Source organism: Mytilus galloprovincialis, chromosome 2 (assembly GCF_965363235.1).
Source record: "Mytilus galloprovincialis chromosome 2, xbMytGall1.hap1.1, whole genome shotgun sequence".
Taxonomy (NCBI): Eukaryota; Metazoa; Mollusca; class Bivalvia; order Mytilida; family Mytilidae; genus Mytilus; species Mytilus galloprovincialis.
In genome coordinates, this window is record NC_134839.1 from 19,419,126 (window position 1) to 19,435,823 (window position 16,698).

Genomic DNA, 16,698 nt, shown 5'->3' on the forward strand with positions numbered 1-16,698 from the left:
TGGAAGGATATTTTTTGATAATGTTCACTTGAAATGAATTCATAGTAGTCAATATTAAAGAAAATAAGAATATTATCCAGAAATCTGTGATTTTTTTATGATTTTTTTCATCTTTTCTTCCAAAAATTACGATTATTCCCTAATAAGTCCAAAAATTGAGTCTGAATACTTAGACATGTTAGTTTGTGTTAATTTCAACTAACTATTAATTATCGAAATTGACTATTTAAGAAATTAAAATTATTTTCCAGAAATCAGCGTTTTTTAATGATTTTTTCATTATTTACCCAAAAATGAAAATTTATGGATTTATTTGTTAATGTCATGTGTTTTTATGCTTCATACATGACATACAACTATTAAGTGACAATAGAAACATTGTTTAGAAAGGGGCCATTTTCACTAGTTATTGAACTTACTCCTTTATACTCATTATGTTAATTCTGTTATCTAACTTTTTAATATCTTCTTCAATTTGGTCCTTTGTTTCTTTTGACCATTTTAAATATATTCCTTGTTTTGATATAATTTACTAAAAATATCACAACATTTCTAAAATAATGTTTTGCCAATTAATTACAAAATCAGCAAAAATTGTTATCCTACATATTTGTTTTCGCCAAGAACGTTTTAAGAATAAAAGTCTATATAAATATAAAACTATTTAAATGCAATGAAGGTTAAACAAAAATAAAACTGCTACATTAATAGTAGATATGTGGATGTCATGCAGATAGCGACTGATAGTCAACATAAAAATCAATGAATATATAAATAGTCCTTGCCAATATCAAAAGTGTTCTATAGGGCAATTGAAGAAAGGGACAACAACACCATTAGCACCTAAGCTATTTTAAAAGAGGAATTGAAATGTCAATTATTCTGCTTTTTTTTGATTAAATCTGACTACTCCTTATCAAAAGTTCAAATTTTACAGTGTTGTTATTGGTTGAAATAGACAATATCATCAACCCGCACCGAATTTGCTTATAAAAGATCTGTTTTGGAAAATCAGTCATCATTCTATTTTCTTCACTTCAAAAACATCTTAAGCTCATTCAAAAGCAGAAAGCGATGTCAATTGTTTTACCTTCAGTTCTCAACTTGAGAGAACAGAACACAGATAATTATATTCAAGATGGACATTTGAGAAGCATGCATGAAGTGCACATTCTGACGATGTACTGTCGGTATCATGGAGGTCAGTTTGCAGACGATAATGATGGTGTGCTGCCTGACACAGTTGCAACTAAGATGAACGTATTTTGAATAGATCAGGAAAATGAATCAGGAAACTGTATTCTGCATCTGTTCACCAGAACATTTATTGGCAAGACAAAAACGTTGGGACGTTATTTTAATTTCTGTTACACGATGATAGAATGTTGAGCAAGTAAGCAGAACAAGAATAGTAATTGTGGATGACATTTAACTGGAAACGAAGACATTTATAGTGTATGGAAGAAAAGGAAGAATGTACTTATTGGTTTGTTGATGGTGCATGTATAAGAATAGATACAAAAGTTTACTTTTATTTACTACAATTCTGTTTGTAAATACACTGTATCAATATTTTGAGGTTTCTATAACTTCTGTACATAACAATAAAAACATATTAATATGCGTACATTTTTGTGTTTACAAATTATGACATGGATGGAGAGATTTTTTCTCATAAACTCTTACACCATATTTTCCAATTTCTTTTAATAAAAAAATTAAGAAAGTGATAAATAAGCTTTCAAATTCATCTTGGTTTCAACTACTATATGTACTAATATGAAAGATTTTGCATTGTTGACTGTCGTTAAAAGCCAAAAATCTTTCAATTTTGTGTTTTTGTAAGACCCAATCCACTCTGAATATCTATCAATAGTTTAGTGGAATAGATTGAAGTGCAAATCACTTAAGAGTGGATACAAGATTCCGAAAATAGACAAAACACCACAATTGTTACTCCAATTACTTTTTGTTAATTTGGAACTTTACAAAATGTGCATAATTCATCTTTGTATGAACTGAAATGATACAACATAATGGCATGAATACAGGTTTCCTATCCAGTTTATTTAACATTAAATATCTCATTACATGTCATCGTATCATCATCGGAACTTAATCATGTAAGTTTTGATATCCTCTTTGTTCAATTATCAAACCAGTTCACATTAACACATCCAATAGATTTCTTTTATAACACATTTATTTAAAATATGGTATATATATTGACACACACACGACAGATGTTTTACGGCTGTCAAATTAAGTGAATATTTTGTTTTGATATGCTTTTTACATAAAAAGCGCATGTTCTATGTTTTGGTGGCATTACACCTATAATACCAACAACACAGAATAATTCTTCGAACATTTATACCTTTATTTCTCAACAAACCAAAATGCTTTGGTATAAAGATATGTTTATCTTGACATGTGTCTTTCCGTTATGCAGAAAGCTTGTAACATAAGTTTTATCAACTTTTTGCATGATATGCTCCTTAAAAAATAGATTTAGAATTAAAGTATAAAGGATGACTGTTATATTTTGACGTCTATTTGAAAAAGCAACAAAAACCTAAAAACATGTAGTCTGCACTTTCAACTTAGCCGTAGCTGGTAAACCAGTTTTCACCACTATTCTCTATGTTATTTCTTCGTAGACATACAAAAAAAGTCATTCCTTTCATATAAAAATTATTGGATGAATAAACCTCGTTAAAAATTGGTAAAAAAGAACGAAGTAAAACAATTGACATTTGTTTTCTTATTTAGTGGGATACGGTGTTATACATATTGTCCTTTTTATTCTATATTTATAGAAAACCAATCACTTTAAATGCAGAAAGAATCTAAAATATTCGAAATGGTATTGTTCTGGTGTGTCATTTCTTATTCATTCATATACTTCTTCATTAATTGATTGGCTACCAATTATTACTGCATTAAAGAAAGACTCAATATCTCAATATTTTTCAAGCATGACTAGTTTATTATAGAATAAACTTAATAATTATTCAATATACATAGATCTGTGATAAGGGTCTTGTTGCTGTGGGAATATATAAGTATCCGTCCACGTCCACTCTATGTTTTTGTTAGATGTATTTCTACTTGTATTAATCCTTTTTCAACTGATTTTTAAAGTTTGTTCCTATTTTTTACGGTTAAACCAAACCATTGTCTGGGGCTAGGCGAAGGTTGACATCCTCTAATTTGTTGTATGTGTGCCTGATTCCAGCAAGGAGCATGTAATTGCGTGGTTGTTATTTGTCGCTGTATCTTATATTTTATTTTTTCGTTCATTATTTTGGTGATAATTTTGGCCGTTACTTTTTCTCGTTTGTCATTTGTAGGTCTTTAATAGCTGACTATTCGGAACGGGCTTTGATAAAATTTGAACTTCTCCAAGTTTGCTTTTTAATCCTATGGAGGAAGTTTGGTTATAAAGACATTGATGTCATTCAGGCGATTAATGCAGTAATAAAAGATCTAATTCTTCATTTGGTTGAAATATCGTAGAAACACAGAACAGACCTATGAGTATTCACGATTTATATGTAAGTACGTGTAGTGCTGGTTTATGTTGCTAGGTTTCTGGATTGCGTCTCGTTGAAATATATCAGGAATCTCCTTATGTGATATTAATCATATGAATATACAGTCCATAGAGATTTACGTTTTATTTGATATCAGCGGTGCATCAAGGCGGAAAGTATTTTGAATACTTCAGGAACCTGTATTCTAAATCTATTTACTAGAAATTTAACTACAACATACATGTAAAACTATACTTTTAATTTCTGTATCATAATTTTAGTATAATGAGGCAGACAGCAGGGAAACGTATTAATTGTTTGGGACCTTTGTACATAAAGAAGACATTCATTGTACAAGCAATAGAAAGCAGAATACACAAAATCATGTTGTTTTGATGTTGTAGTGGTGTATTAATGCAACTTAAACACTTGCAGTTCAAACTGTAAATATTTAACAAAAGTATATACGAACAAACTGGTTCATTTATTTACTAACACTTTTTTCTAACAATATTTCGAGATATTAATAATGGATGTAAATAATAATAAAAGATACATAAATATGTGTTTTCTCTTTATAATTTATTTTTAAGATATATCTTGTTTCCTTTCATATTCAATTCTAAGTTTGTCTTGTATGACTTTATTTGATAAATTCTACAATATGCATGTTTATCGAACTTTTACTTCAGATGTTTTCTTTGTGCTGGTTTGAAGAAAAAGTTAATTGATGACAGATTATAAAAAGAAGTCAATATAAAATATAATCAATCATGGTTCTCAACGAAACACAAACATACACAAACTTACCACATACGATCCTGGCAAAAACCGAAATGGTAATACGGCTCTGGCTAACTTTAAATCAAAAGTAAAATAGTTAAAAGTTGTCCAACTTTACTTTTTCTATTTTGTCATATGGACAATCAGAAACGGTTCAGCATACATATCAATACTTCTGTTATTTTGCATCAAAGAATATACTTTCATTGAACAAAGTTCTGCATAGAAAACTGCAATATCAGCATAAAGGCATTTACAATAAACTACGAGGGAAGTGTACTTTTGATTGATATGTGTAATGATCAAGAATTATGCCCTTTATTTGTTTTTAATTAGGTGATTTACTGGTTTCTAGATTATAGTAAACGTTCAACATTACTGCATACACTCTTTTAAATTAAACACCATGTAACATATCATCATTGTCAAGTAAAGTATTTTTCAAACTCAGTGTTGAAGACTGTACACTGACCTTTAATGGTTAACTCAAACAAATTGTGACTTGGATGGAGAGTTGTGTCATTGACACTCATATCCCACCTTCGTATATCTATTTATCGTGTGAAATCACAGAAGTCGTGAGACAAGGTGCAACGACAGTGTTGGTGTCTATTGCTATGCAGACTATCTGGTTTGCTCATTTTTGAAAAACCGTACGGTGACATATGACTAGTCGGTATGGGCATCATTGTTGAAGGCCGTACGGTGACCTATAGTTGTTTTAAAATATCTGTGTCATTTTGATCTCATGTGGAGAGGTGTCTCATTGGCAATCATACCACACCTTCTTTTTATATATAGTTGGTATTATCTGTTTAATTTTTCGGTAAGTCTCTTTTGGAGAGTTGGCTCCACTTTATTTTTGTATCAACACATGTATATCAAGTGTTTTTTTCAACTATAGTAAGGGCACCTATCAGTTACTCAATAGTAAACATTTACATTAAAATTATATCAGGACGTGTCATCTATATACCAGCACACTATTTTATTACAATATAAGACCATTTCATCATACCATAAGACCATTTCATCATACCATTAGGCCATTTCATCATACCATAAGATCATTTCATCATAACATAAGACCATTTCACCATACCACCAGACCATTTCATCATACCAGAAGACCATTTCACCATACCATCAGACCATTTCATCATACTATAAGACCATTTCATTATAGTATAAGACCATTTCATCATACCACAATACCATTTTCTTCATACCATAAGACAAATCTATAAATAGTGGCGAAAATCTACCCACGATATTCATCAGCAACATCGATTGTAATTATAAAAAAGGCAGCGAAGAAAAACGTTTTACGGACACGATAGGCGACACATACATATTGATACTCACTAAAAAAAATCTTTCCGACAAATTTTAATTATCATGAAAGCACCCTGTCTTTTTGCACTTTATATTCACCCCATAGTATCGTACCGGTCTGATATTGGTACGAGTATTAACGTTCGGTTTTGGTACGGAAATAAAAGATGAACACATTTTTTTCTTAAATAATAAAAAATCAAAACATAACTGCTTTCAGAAAGGGGGTGGGGGCACTTGATATATTCTAGGTTATAGGACGTGCTATTCGAAAAGGGCACATTTTCCGGAAGTATATTAAGTTCCTCTTACTTGCTAAAAGCAGAGCCCGGTATCTTTTTTTCAAAGCCGAAAGTGTTTGTGCTTATGGCTGTATTTCTGTCCACAAATATTCCCTCTCAGACACTTTGGTAGTCATTTTTTAACATACGAGATGATACCAAAACAAAATAGAAAAGGTTACACTTTCATATACGCAAATTTTTGATTGTTGAACATTTTTAAATCTGAATTATACGAAAAGAGTAGTGTACCAGAAATACCAGCGACACCCATATGATTTTAGTATTAAAGTGCACCCCCCCCTTTTCCCCTTGACCTGAACATGTCTAACATGTTAAACGCTAAATAAATTCGTAAGATGTAGATAGTAAAGTAAAGATTTATCAACTTTCAGCATTGATTTGTTAACTTCGTTTTACAGATCATTATTTAAACAATAATGTCATTTCAAACATCCGCCGATCTGGATTTCAGCTTTTAGTTAATAATAAAATTCTAGAATACGGTTAATTTTAATAGGTACGGACGAAAGTTGGTACGGGACACAGTTTACAGATTTTTCACCGTACCTGTCAACCTGTGCTTAGAGTAAACTATCTAAAAAAACAGGTTGCTTTCATAAAAATCAAAATTTGGCGAAAGGAATATTGGCCATGTTTTTGTTTAAGGCTTGTACACTATCTAGTTTAGTGTTTATTTTAGTGGGTACCAATCTTATGGTATGATGAAATTTCGGAATAGAATTGTCCTCCGTATTTACAGATTTGTCTTATGGTATGATGCAATGGTCTTGTTGTATGATGAAATAGTTTTATGGTATGATGAAATTCGCGATGGAATTTTCCCCCTATTTATGGATTTGTCTTATGGTATGATGAAATGGTCTTATGGTATGGTGAAATAAGTTTAAACATATTTAATAAGGCGAAGTGTACGTAATTCAACTACACAATGGATTTTTTTTTTTAAATTTAACATGTAGATTCTGCTTGTAAAAATAAATCGGAAAATAAAATAAAAAAAGGGGGTAACCGTTTTCGTTTTTGAGATACGAGCTGTTGAAGTTAACAGCATCATACACCAAAATTATAAAGAATATATAGGGAAAATCGTGAAATTCGGCAGGAATTGTTACATTTCCAAGATTTTCTACTATATTAGACAATCGATTTTTTTTAAATTTATGAGACGATTCTAAAATGTCTGAGGAATTGATTGGTGCAAAGAAAGTCCTTAGCAACCGTGCTACTTTTCAAGCTATACCCTGTTAAAGTTGAATCTTGAGTGTCAAAAAACAAAAACAACGACAACGTTATTGACGTCGCATTAACAGTTACGACGCTTCATATAGTCCTATACTTGTATGAAATATATACCGTTTTGTTGGAGTTCGTGTTGCTCGGTCTTTAGTTCTTTATGTTACGTTTTGTGTACTATTGTATTGTATTTGTCTATTACATTCCGGTGCATACGGAGATCGCCAAGCTAGAAAACGGTTGACATTTTCTTCATTATGAACTAGAACTATTTTCGACCTTGGTGCCTTATTTTTGTTAAAATCTAAACACTGCGACGTGTTTTCAAAATCTTTGTTCCCATTAAACTTCATTTCATCAAGGGGTCTTCTCAGAATATCAGCCATCTATCTGGCACAGGACAACAAATCAATATTTAAGTAAATTTAAGTTGTGTGGTAATTCTTAGTACATTTGGGTAAATTAATCTTATCTTTGTGCCGCATAAGCATCTCTATAATTCAACACATCCCTGAGCCTCGACATTATATTTTTTATGCATTGCATGCGCTTCTTTTTATCACAATCCAGACCGGCTAGTAACCGTTGTATAACTTTACACGTCGGAAGACGAATATTTGCGAGAAACATTTTTTGTATGATTTTTATTTCTGGAAATCAATCTGAAATCTACAACAGTCCTTTTCCGAAAGTCGGACTTGACCTTTACTTTTATGTGCATTCGGGATTTACACAAATTGTAATCCGAATAATTCAGTAGTATTATTCAGCTGATACACGAATGCTACATTTCTCGTGTTGGAGAAAATCGGACATCGAAAGGGCTTGAATTATTCGAGTTACTCAAATTGAAACTCAAGAATATATTTCTAGCTGTTCGGAATTCGCGGAAACAAATGATTGTTTTTCGGCATTACGGTATTTAATCAATATGAGTCAGAGATACCAATTATTTCTTTTAACAAATTCGAATACCAGTCAGTTTAAATTTATATGACTTCATTTTGAAATAGGGGCGGCAATCCGTTCATTTTATCAAATCAATGGGGGGTGGGGCGGGGGTGGGGGATGGGGTGATGGGGGGTCAACATTGATAGTCAAAAAGCCTTGAAATATAATTATAAAAAACGTTGAATGTAAATTATATGAACTCCAAAGTCTCATATTATAAGACTAGTAAACCACAGTCTTCTCAATTCTTGTATGATCATGAACTAGGTGAAAACCTAGAGCTGACCAAGTGCGAGATCCTCATGGATAATCATCGAGGTCGTTAAACACCCCTTGCAGTAAACTTGGGTTAAATTTTAAAAAAAAATCGAAATGTAATAGTCTGAACACATTTCACCTCTCGTTCCACTAAATATTAAATTGCAGTTACAAGTATCACAAAACTTCCCTGACCTCTTTTTTTAACCATAATAGAGGGAGGAGCGAAGGAGGGATCCAGATCCCGAAATCCCGGGCTTAAAAACACGCTGAAATCCCGAGGTACCGAATTTAAAAAAATTAAATCCCGACTACCCGAAATTCGGAAATAGAATTCCCGGATCCCGAAAGGGTCAATCCCGAAATCCCAAGCTTAAAAACACCCGATCCCGGAGTTCCGATAAAGGTCCTACCTCATCCCCCCTCCCCCCGTAATTCTATATTCTATTCATTCATAATCTTGAATTGAGACTTGATACTTCAAAATAACATTCTCTAATTTTGAATGACGCACACAGACACAATAAAAAGAAAACAGATTTCGCTATATATCTCTTCGAAATTGGAATTTGTGAAAGAAGAAATGACATGTTATATTTTATCTTACATGTGTACTTTCAATTTTAATATGGTTCTAAATTTAGATTTAGTTTTCCCATAAATTGCGGACGGAATAGAAGACACCCTGTTTATTTTCTGCACATGTAAAAACAGTTGAAAACTGGGAGTTGAATGACATAATTTTTACTTATCTTAAGATAAATGTTAGAGTGAGACAACTTTTAAGTTACTGAGTACTTTTTGGAGCATAATTTGTTTATTTTTTGTTTGTTTTCCGTCTTTGTTCTTCCTACTTGTAAGTGTTGCACTAGTGGTCAAATTATTCTCTTGGTATCGTCTGATATCTTATATTAATATAAATCATGTCGTCAAATTTTCAATTGCACAAAATACGAACATTTCAACGTCTTTTTAATTAAACAATTAAATCCACACGTCTTTCATTAATTATTTGTAAATAAAACTTTACGTTGAATACTGTTTTTCGTTCAAGACTACGGCTTTTTAAAACGATATTTTTGGGTTAATTCAGGTTTTATTTTAATTAATTTGATATCAATAAAAGAATAATTGTTACATGTTTATTTGTTTATTTGTTTATAATTTTGTTGTGAGGCGTTATTTCTTTCTGATGATATCATAAACACGAAATGCCTTCTCCTATGCGTCTAAAAAAAAAAAAAAAAAAAAAACAGTGTATTAAGTCAGGCTGCACACAGAACAACGAACAGAATGCTGTGATTTCGAATTGGAGTTATTTAGATAATTTTATGAGGTTTAAGACAGTACAGACGTGCTTGTTGGATTCATTATAGACCGCAGAAAGTAGTTTCTCTTTTGCATGTCTTTTCTTGGAGTAACGGAGATAACTTGCGTTACTAACGACGAACGTTTTTAATCCCGTATTCCGCTAGAGTCGTGCAATTACGTACACTTCGCCTTAAGAGTGGATTTGGAAACAAGTTTTGCAACTTATATTAATCCCTTTCCACTTTTTGGGTGTGAGTACTGCCTTGTAGCGGCATTAGCCTGTATGGTGAAATGGTCTTATGGTATAGTGAAATTGTCTTATGGTCTGGTGAAATGGTCTTATGGTATGATGAAATGGTCTTATGGTATGATTCAATGGTCTTATAGTGTAATCAAATAGTGTACTGGTATATAGATGACACTCCTGATATACAAATTGTAAGCTTGATATAGAAATGTGTCTTAATATGATAGTTATATGACATAACAGTATAATAAAATTGTTCTATGATATATCGGGATGATTGTATAGTATACAAATTTATTGTTATAATATACCGAGATGACAAAATAGTATGAACAAGTTGCTTAATGTTATATATCAAGATGTCTTCATAGTATGAAATATTATCTTCATAACAAAATGAAATGAAAAATAGTGTGAAAAGGTAACTCCATTCTGTATCAAAGTGTCTTTATAGTATATACATTTATCTTAGTGATATAGCAAATCAACAGAGTATTATAGACAAATTTCGTTATAGTATAGAGCATTTGCTTCATGATATATCTCTACCCTTAATGCAATGGTTATTGTTATCATAAGGCAGATGTGGCGTTCCATATCTGTCTATTTTACACGTTTTGATCACTTGAATGTTTTACCTCATATCATCTTTTAAAAACAGTACTCCGTTCTGTCTGAGGCATTGCACTGACCATGTTTATTTCATTACAGTGTCTCACTACACACACTGTCTTGTGAAAAAGTCTTGCATGTATATAACTGAATAACATTCAAAATGATGAACAGTTCTTTGTATTGCTAAGTAATGATTTTAAAAGTTTTAAATTTATGAAAATATATGTATACATCAATGTCTTTACTACACCAATAACAAAAAAATTAAATCTTTTGAATTCATTAATTTTGTAATTATTTAAAAATAAATCAAATAACTATACTTAAATATAAAATTATGAACCTGTTCAACAGAGACAATACTCGAATAGATTTTATTGCCTTTTTTAAATGGAAACATAATACAAAGGAATGTCACACATGCATACACATGACACATCAATATAAATAATTAACTGCGCATTCGTGCTCCACGTCAACAAGCAAATAAGACATTTTAATCAACGTTATATCTTACTTCATTTACTACTTAAAATTGAATTTAGAATTGAATCATAAGGACATACTTTAATATTCGTTCTGTCCATTCGAATTTGCATAAAAAATGACTTTATGTGATGCACACTTTTAAATAAGCCGCTACACTTACTATTACGCTTGTATTATTGTTAGTGTGTTTGTCTTTTCTTTTTTTAGCTATGGCGTTGTCAGTTTTTCTCAACACTCATGACATTCAAATACATAGATAAATAGTTAAATAGCATATTACAACATGTAAACCACAAACTATGAATTTATAACAGTATACTTGACCTTTGTTTTCTTATTTAGTGGGCTGTAGTGTTATAAACATTGTCTTGTTCATTCCATATTTCTGTTAAGTGCTAGACACATTTTTTTTTAATCCAAATGGTATTGGCCTGAAGTATCATTTCGTGTTGATTTATTCATTCATATATTTATGGATTAGCTATCATTTCCAGCTACATACACGTAAAGTAATAATAACAATAACAAAATGAAATTAATATCTCTTTTCTGACATTTAATAAAACATAATAATAGTTCTAGTATTATCACATATGCTGTTCCTTGATGACAATGTATTCTGTAACTAATTTTATCACATATTTTGTACTGATATGTACGTTTTTGCATGGCCAATAATAGCCGGAAGTCAAGGTTGGTTATCAGCCCTCGGGGTCAATATCGATATCAGCCCTCGAAATCCATATCGAGTACCCATGTTTAACTTCCGGTAACCTGTCAATCAAAAACTATATGCTAACAAGTTGTCATCTGAAGCCGCTAGACGATCAGACGGTTTCTCACAGATCAAATGACAATGCATGTACATTCATACAAATAATGAAAAATGAGAACACAATGAAAAGAAATTCAGAAAGTTACGAATCTGTTTTTGTAGAAAAAATGTAAAAATCAACAGTGGTAATCACAAAAGTTCCCGTAAAATTTTGACGTCATAAAGAATTTAGAAAATAGATGACGCCACAATGGAAAAGTGATTGTTGTATGACATTAAAAGTTCAAGCGGAACGTATGTCCTCATCATAGGCGATATGATGTATTCTCCCTCCGCATTACTTGTAACACTTTAAGTCATTTAATATTAACAATTCTGAGAATCAACGAATATATTATTGTTAACTATTTGTTAAACTGTTCACAAAACTTTGTTTACTCACTGTGATGCGAACTTTGTTAACTCACTGTGATACATTCTTAACAACGTAAGAAAAAAATAAACAAGGTATATCATATGAATAAAACTTGAAATTAGTTTTGCAAATTTCTTTTAAAAATTAAACAAGATCGAATCATTATAAACAATACTACTTAAGAATGGTAGAAAATAAACTCATCATAGATACCAGGACTAAATTTTAAACATACGCCAGACGCACTTTTCGTCTACAAAAGACTCATCAGTGACGCTCGAATCCAAAAAAGTTTAAAAGGCCAAATACAGTACGAAGTTGAAGAGCATTGAGGACCACAATTCCTAAAAGTTTTGCCAAATCCAGCTAAGGTAATCTATTCCTGAGGTAGAAAAGCCTTAGTATTTCAAAAAATTAAAATTTTGTAAACAGTTAATTTATAAATATAACCATTATAACCATATCAATGATAATTCATGTCAGCACAAAAGTGCTGACTACTGGGCTGGTGATACCCTCGGGGAAATTAATCTCCACCAGGAGTGGCATCGACCCAGCGGTTGTAAATAAAATCATCATAGATACCAGGACTAAATTTTGTACATAAGACTCATCAGTGACGCTCGAATCCCAAAACGTTAAAAAGGCAAAATACAGTCTGTTTCAATTTCAGAATCAATAACTCGGAAGTTCATGAATAATCTTAGATATATTTGCTCCTACATATTTGATGAAGTGGTTATGATTTAGCATATCCTTAAATAAATTCAATAGTTTTTTCAATTTAAGTGTTTAATACTGGTGAAATTAATAAAGTAGCTTTGTTATTGAAGCAATATGATAACTGACTTGTTTTCATTTTTTACTTATCGCACCATTTTTGAAGCAAAACAAATTGACTCACTTACAAATATAGTTCACCTGCAACTGTCAATCTGGAGTTCAAAAAACCTTTCTTGCATTTGCTTTTACCACTTGGTAATTGAATGTTTTTAAAAAGCAAAACTTGATCCCCAGTTAGAATTTAGTTCCCAAAAAGGTCTAAGTGCTTTCAATAAAAGAGAAAAAGCTACAAAAAAAGCCATTCAAACTTAAAAGTAAAAACAAACCAAATTGACAACGTTATAGCGAACAAAAGAAAAGACAAAATGATAAACAACTGCATACAAAACAAAGAAAACTAACGACCGAGCAACAAAAAAAACCACAGTTAAGTAATAACACATATATGCATGCCCCAGGTCAGGCGCATGTAATTAAGTGGTTGCAGTTTGTTGCTAAATACCATATTTGTTTTTCGTTCACTGATTTGTACATAAACTATACTGTTAATTTTCTCGTTTGAATTGTCTTATACTTGACGTTCGCCTTTTTACCTGTGAAGCACATATATGAAGAAACATGTTGTTAATCCCCTCCAACCGGATATTACTCCATCAAATTCAACCACAATCAACCCAATATTCAAACTTTTATACAAAGATTACAGTACATGGTTTTAGACAAAAATCCATCATCATTGAATTTATCTGTATAATAAAGCACATATTCCTTTCTTTCCTTCATCAACAAAAAACAAGTGTTATGTCAAACCCTAATGAAAGCTCGATTATAAGAGATGTAGCATTACTGTACTCTAAATCTTTCAACGAATTCATGAAAACTAAATATAATGGCCGTTTATAGCTCACGTTATGGTATGAATTTTGCTTACTGATGAAGGTCCTATGGTGACAAAGGGTTGTTTAAATCCTCGGCATTTAGACTTTGTAAGAATTTTCTCTTATTTGTTATATATTTTTTACCGTATGCATTTTTTGGTGTTGTAAATAAAGCTCATACTTAAAATCAACCCCGGTAATAATTTCAAGCTTTAACATGATTTTACAGGTGAATAGGTATTGTGTATTAATTTGGACTGCAAATTTTAAATTACTTAGTACCAATATTATTCCGGTTAAGACAACACAATAACTGTCTTATGATGATGATACTTTCACAAATGGGTTAATTAATTATTAATTCTTATGTTGTACTGTTATACCACTGTCCAAGGTTAGATGGAGGGTTTGGATCCCGCTAACATGTTTTAGCCCGCCATATTATTTATGTATGTGCCTATCCCAAGTCAGGAGCCTGTAGTTGAGTTGTTGTCGTTTGTTTATGTGTTACATATCTGTTTTTCGTTCTTTCTTTATATAAATAATGCCGTTAGTTTTCTCGTTTGAATTGTTTTACATTGTCTTATCGGGGCTTTTATAGCTGACTATGCGGTATGGGCTTTGCTCATTGTTGAAGGCCGTACGGTGACCTATAGTTGCTAATGATTGTGTTATTTTGGTCTTTTGTGGATAGTTGTCTCATTATCAATCATACCACATCTTCTTTTTTATAATTACTTTGATCAAAAACTATGTAAAACTAATGATCAAAACATTACAAAAATAGTATTAAGCAAATTAACACAATATAAGCAAGTATTGTTTTCCTAATAGGCTTTGTTTGCGCCGAAAGCATTTTAAATATTCATGAAACTAATAGTCCTTGTCTATACCCAATAGAATGATTGACACCATGTACTATCATCATTGCTCTATAGGTCATTTGAACAAAAGGACAACAGCATAATTAGCACTTAAGCTCTGTCAAAACAGGAATTGAAATGTCAATTATTTTTCTTTTCTTTTTTCAAATTTCAATTTATTTTTGTCTCAATCTGACCAATCCTTATTAAAAGTCAAACAATTGCTATTGTTGTTATTGGTTGAAACATTATCAACCCCCATCAACTTGCCTATATAATATCTTTTGGTTAATAAGTTATCATACTATGTTTTTCTTTTCAAGAACATTGTAAGCTCATTCTAAGGTAGGAAGCGATGTCGATTGTGTTACCTTCAGTCCTCAACATGCGTGAACACAACGAAACAACGAATCATATCCAGAATGGACATTTGAGAAGCATGCATGAAGTGGAAATGTACTGTATGTATCTTGATGGTCAGTTTGTAGACAATAACGATATTTTGCTGGCTGACACAGCTGCATCCAAAATGAAAGTATTTTGAATTATTCAGAAAAATGAATCACAAATCTGTCTTTTGAATCTATTAACTATAACATTTATTGGCAAGATAAAGACGGTAAGACGTGTTTTTAATTTCTGATACATGATGAAAAAATGATCAGAAAGATATCAAGAAATAAATGAGCAATGTTGGAGGACTTTTATACTGGAACGAAGACATTTATAATGAATTGAAGAGAAAGAAGAATGTACATACTGTTTTTGGTGATGGTGCACCAAACACAATAGAAACTAGCTTTAACTTTTATTTACTACATTTTTGTTTGTAAATATACTGTATCCATATTTTGAGGTTTTAATAATTCCTGTCAATAATAATAAAAAATATATCAATATGCGTACAATTGTGTGTTTCTTCATATCCAATTCTGAAAGTTTGTATATGATTTTTATTACAAAAAAGTAAGAATATACAAGACCAGATCGAAAAAAAAAACGGTTCAAAACAAAAAAGAACATACAATGCCTTACATATAAGATCTTAGTAGAAAACGTTATATTTTTTATGGCTCTGTCTAACCCTAAGACAAAAGTCAAGAAATAAAAACCTGACCACATCATTTTTTCCATCTCTTACAATTACATCCCAGCTGGGGCAATATGCGTAACTGTTTCTCCATAGGCGATAATGGTAACGTTTTCTTTTGTTGCTCAGTCCATATCGTAAACTTGTGTATGTATGATGGCTTGTGTCGAAGCTGAGACATTTTTACATATGTGGTTAAATTTTTGGGGTACGACGTGTGATTCACTTTTTCCGTAAATTAGCAAGCCCCGAGTATCCTTTTGCGATGCAGCTCCTCATGGTAAAAAATCCCATTTTTAACACAATAAGTTCTTTGAAAATTTAATACTTTGAACACATTTAATAGCTCCATAGTTTTTACACATTTATTTTGTGCTCCTTTACTTTCTAAATTAACACAAATGGTTCAGCTCAGTCATTTGTTTATCATAGAAGTGTGCCAAATATCACTACACAGAGATTTTTTGTTTACACGTGACTTTTGCGTTCCTCATTTCAAGGCGCATTAGGGATATTGTCCCAGCTCATGTGTTTTACCAGGGGTAATCTGTTATTGTTATACACAGAGGGATATGTGTCTCTTTCCTATCCAGACAAGCCGTATTCCGAGGTGTATAACTAACTATGCTAAACACTATATCTGTTAACATGGATAATAAATTGAAGAAGAACGGATAACAAATTTATTCACAATATTGTACCAAATGTTTTTTTACATGAAAACACATTCGTAACAATACTTTGGCTATCTACGTTCAAACTTTGACAAGTTAGTAGATTTTACAAATGTCAGTTGCTGTTTTGTATAGTCTCGTTAGATCCGTGTGATAG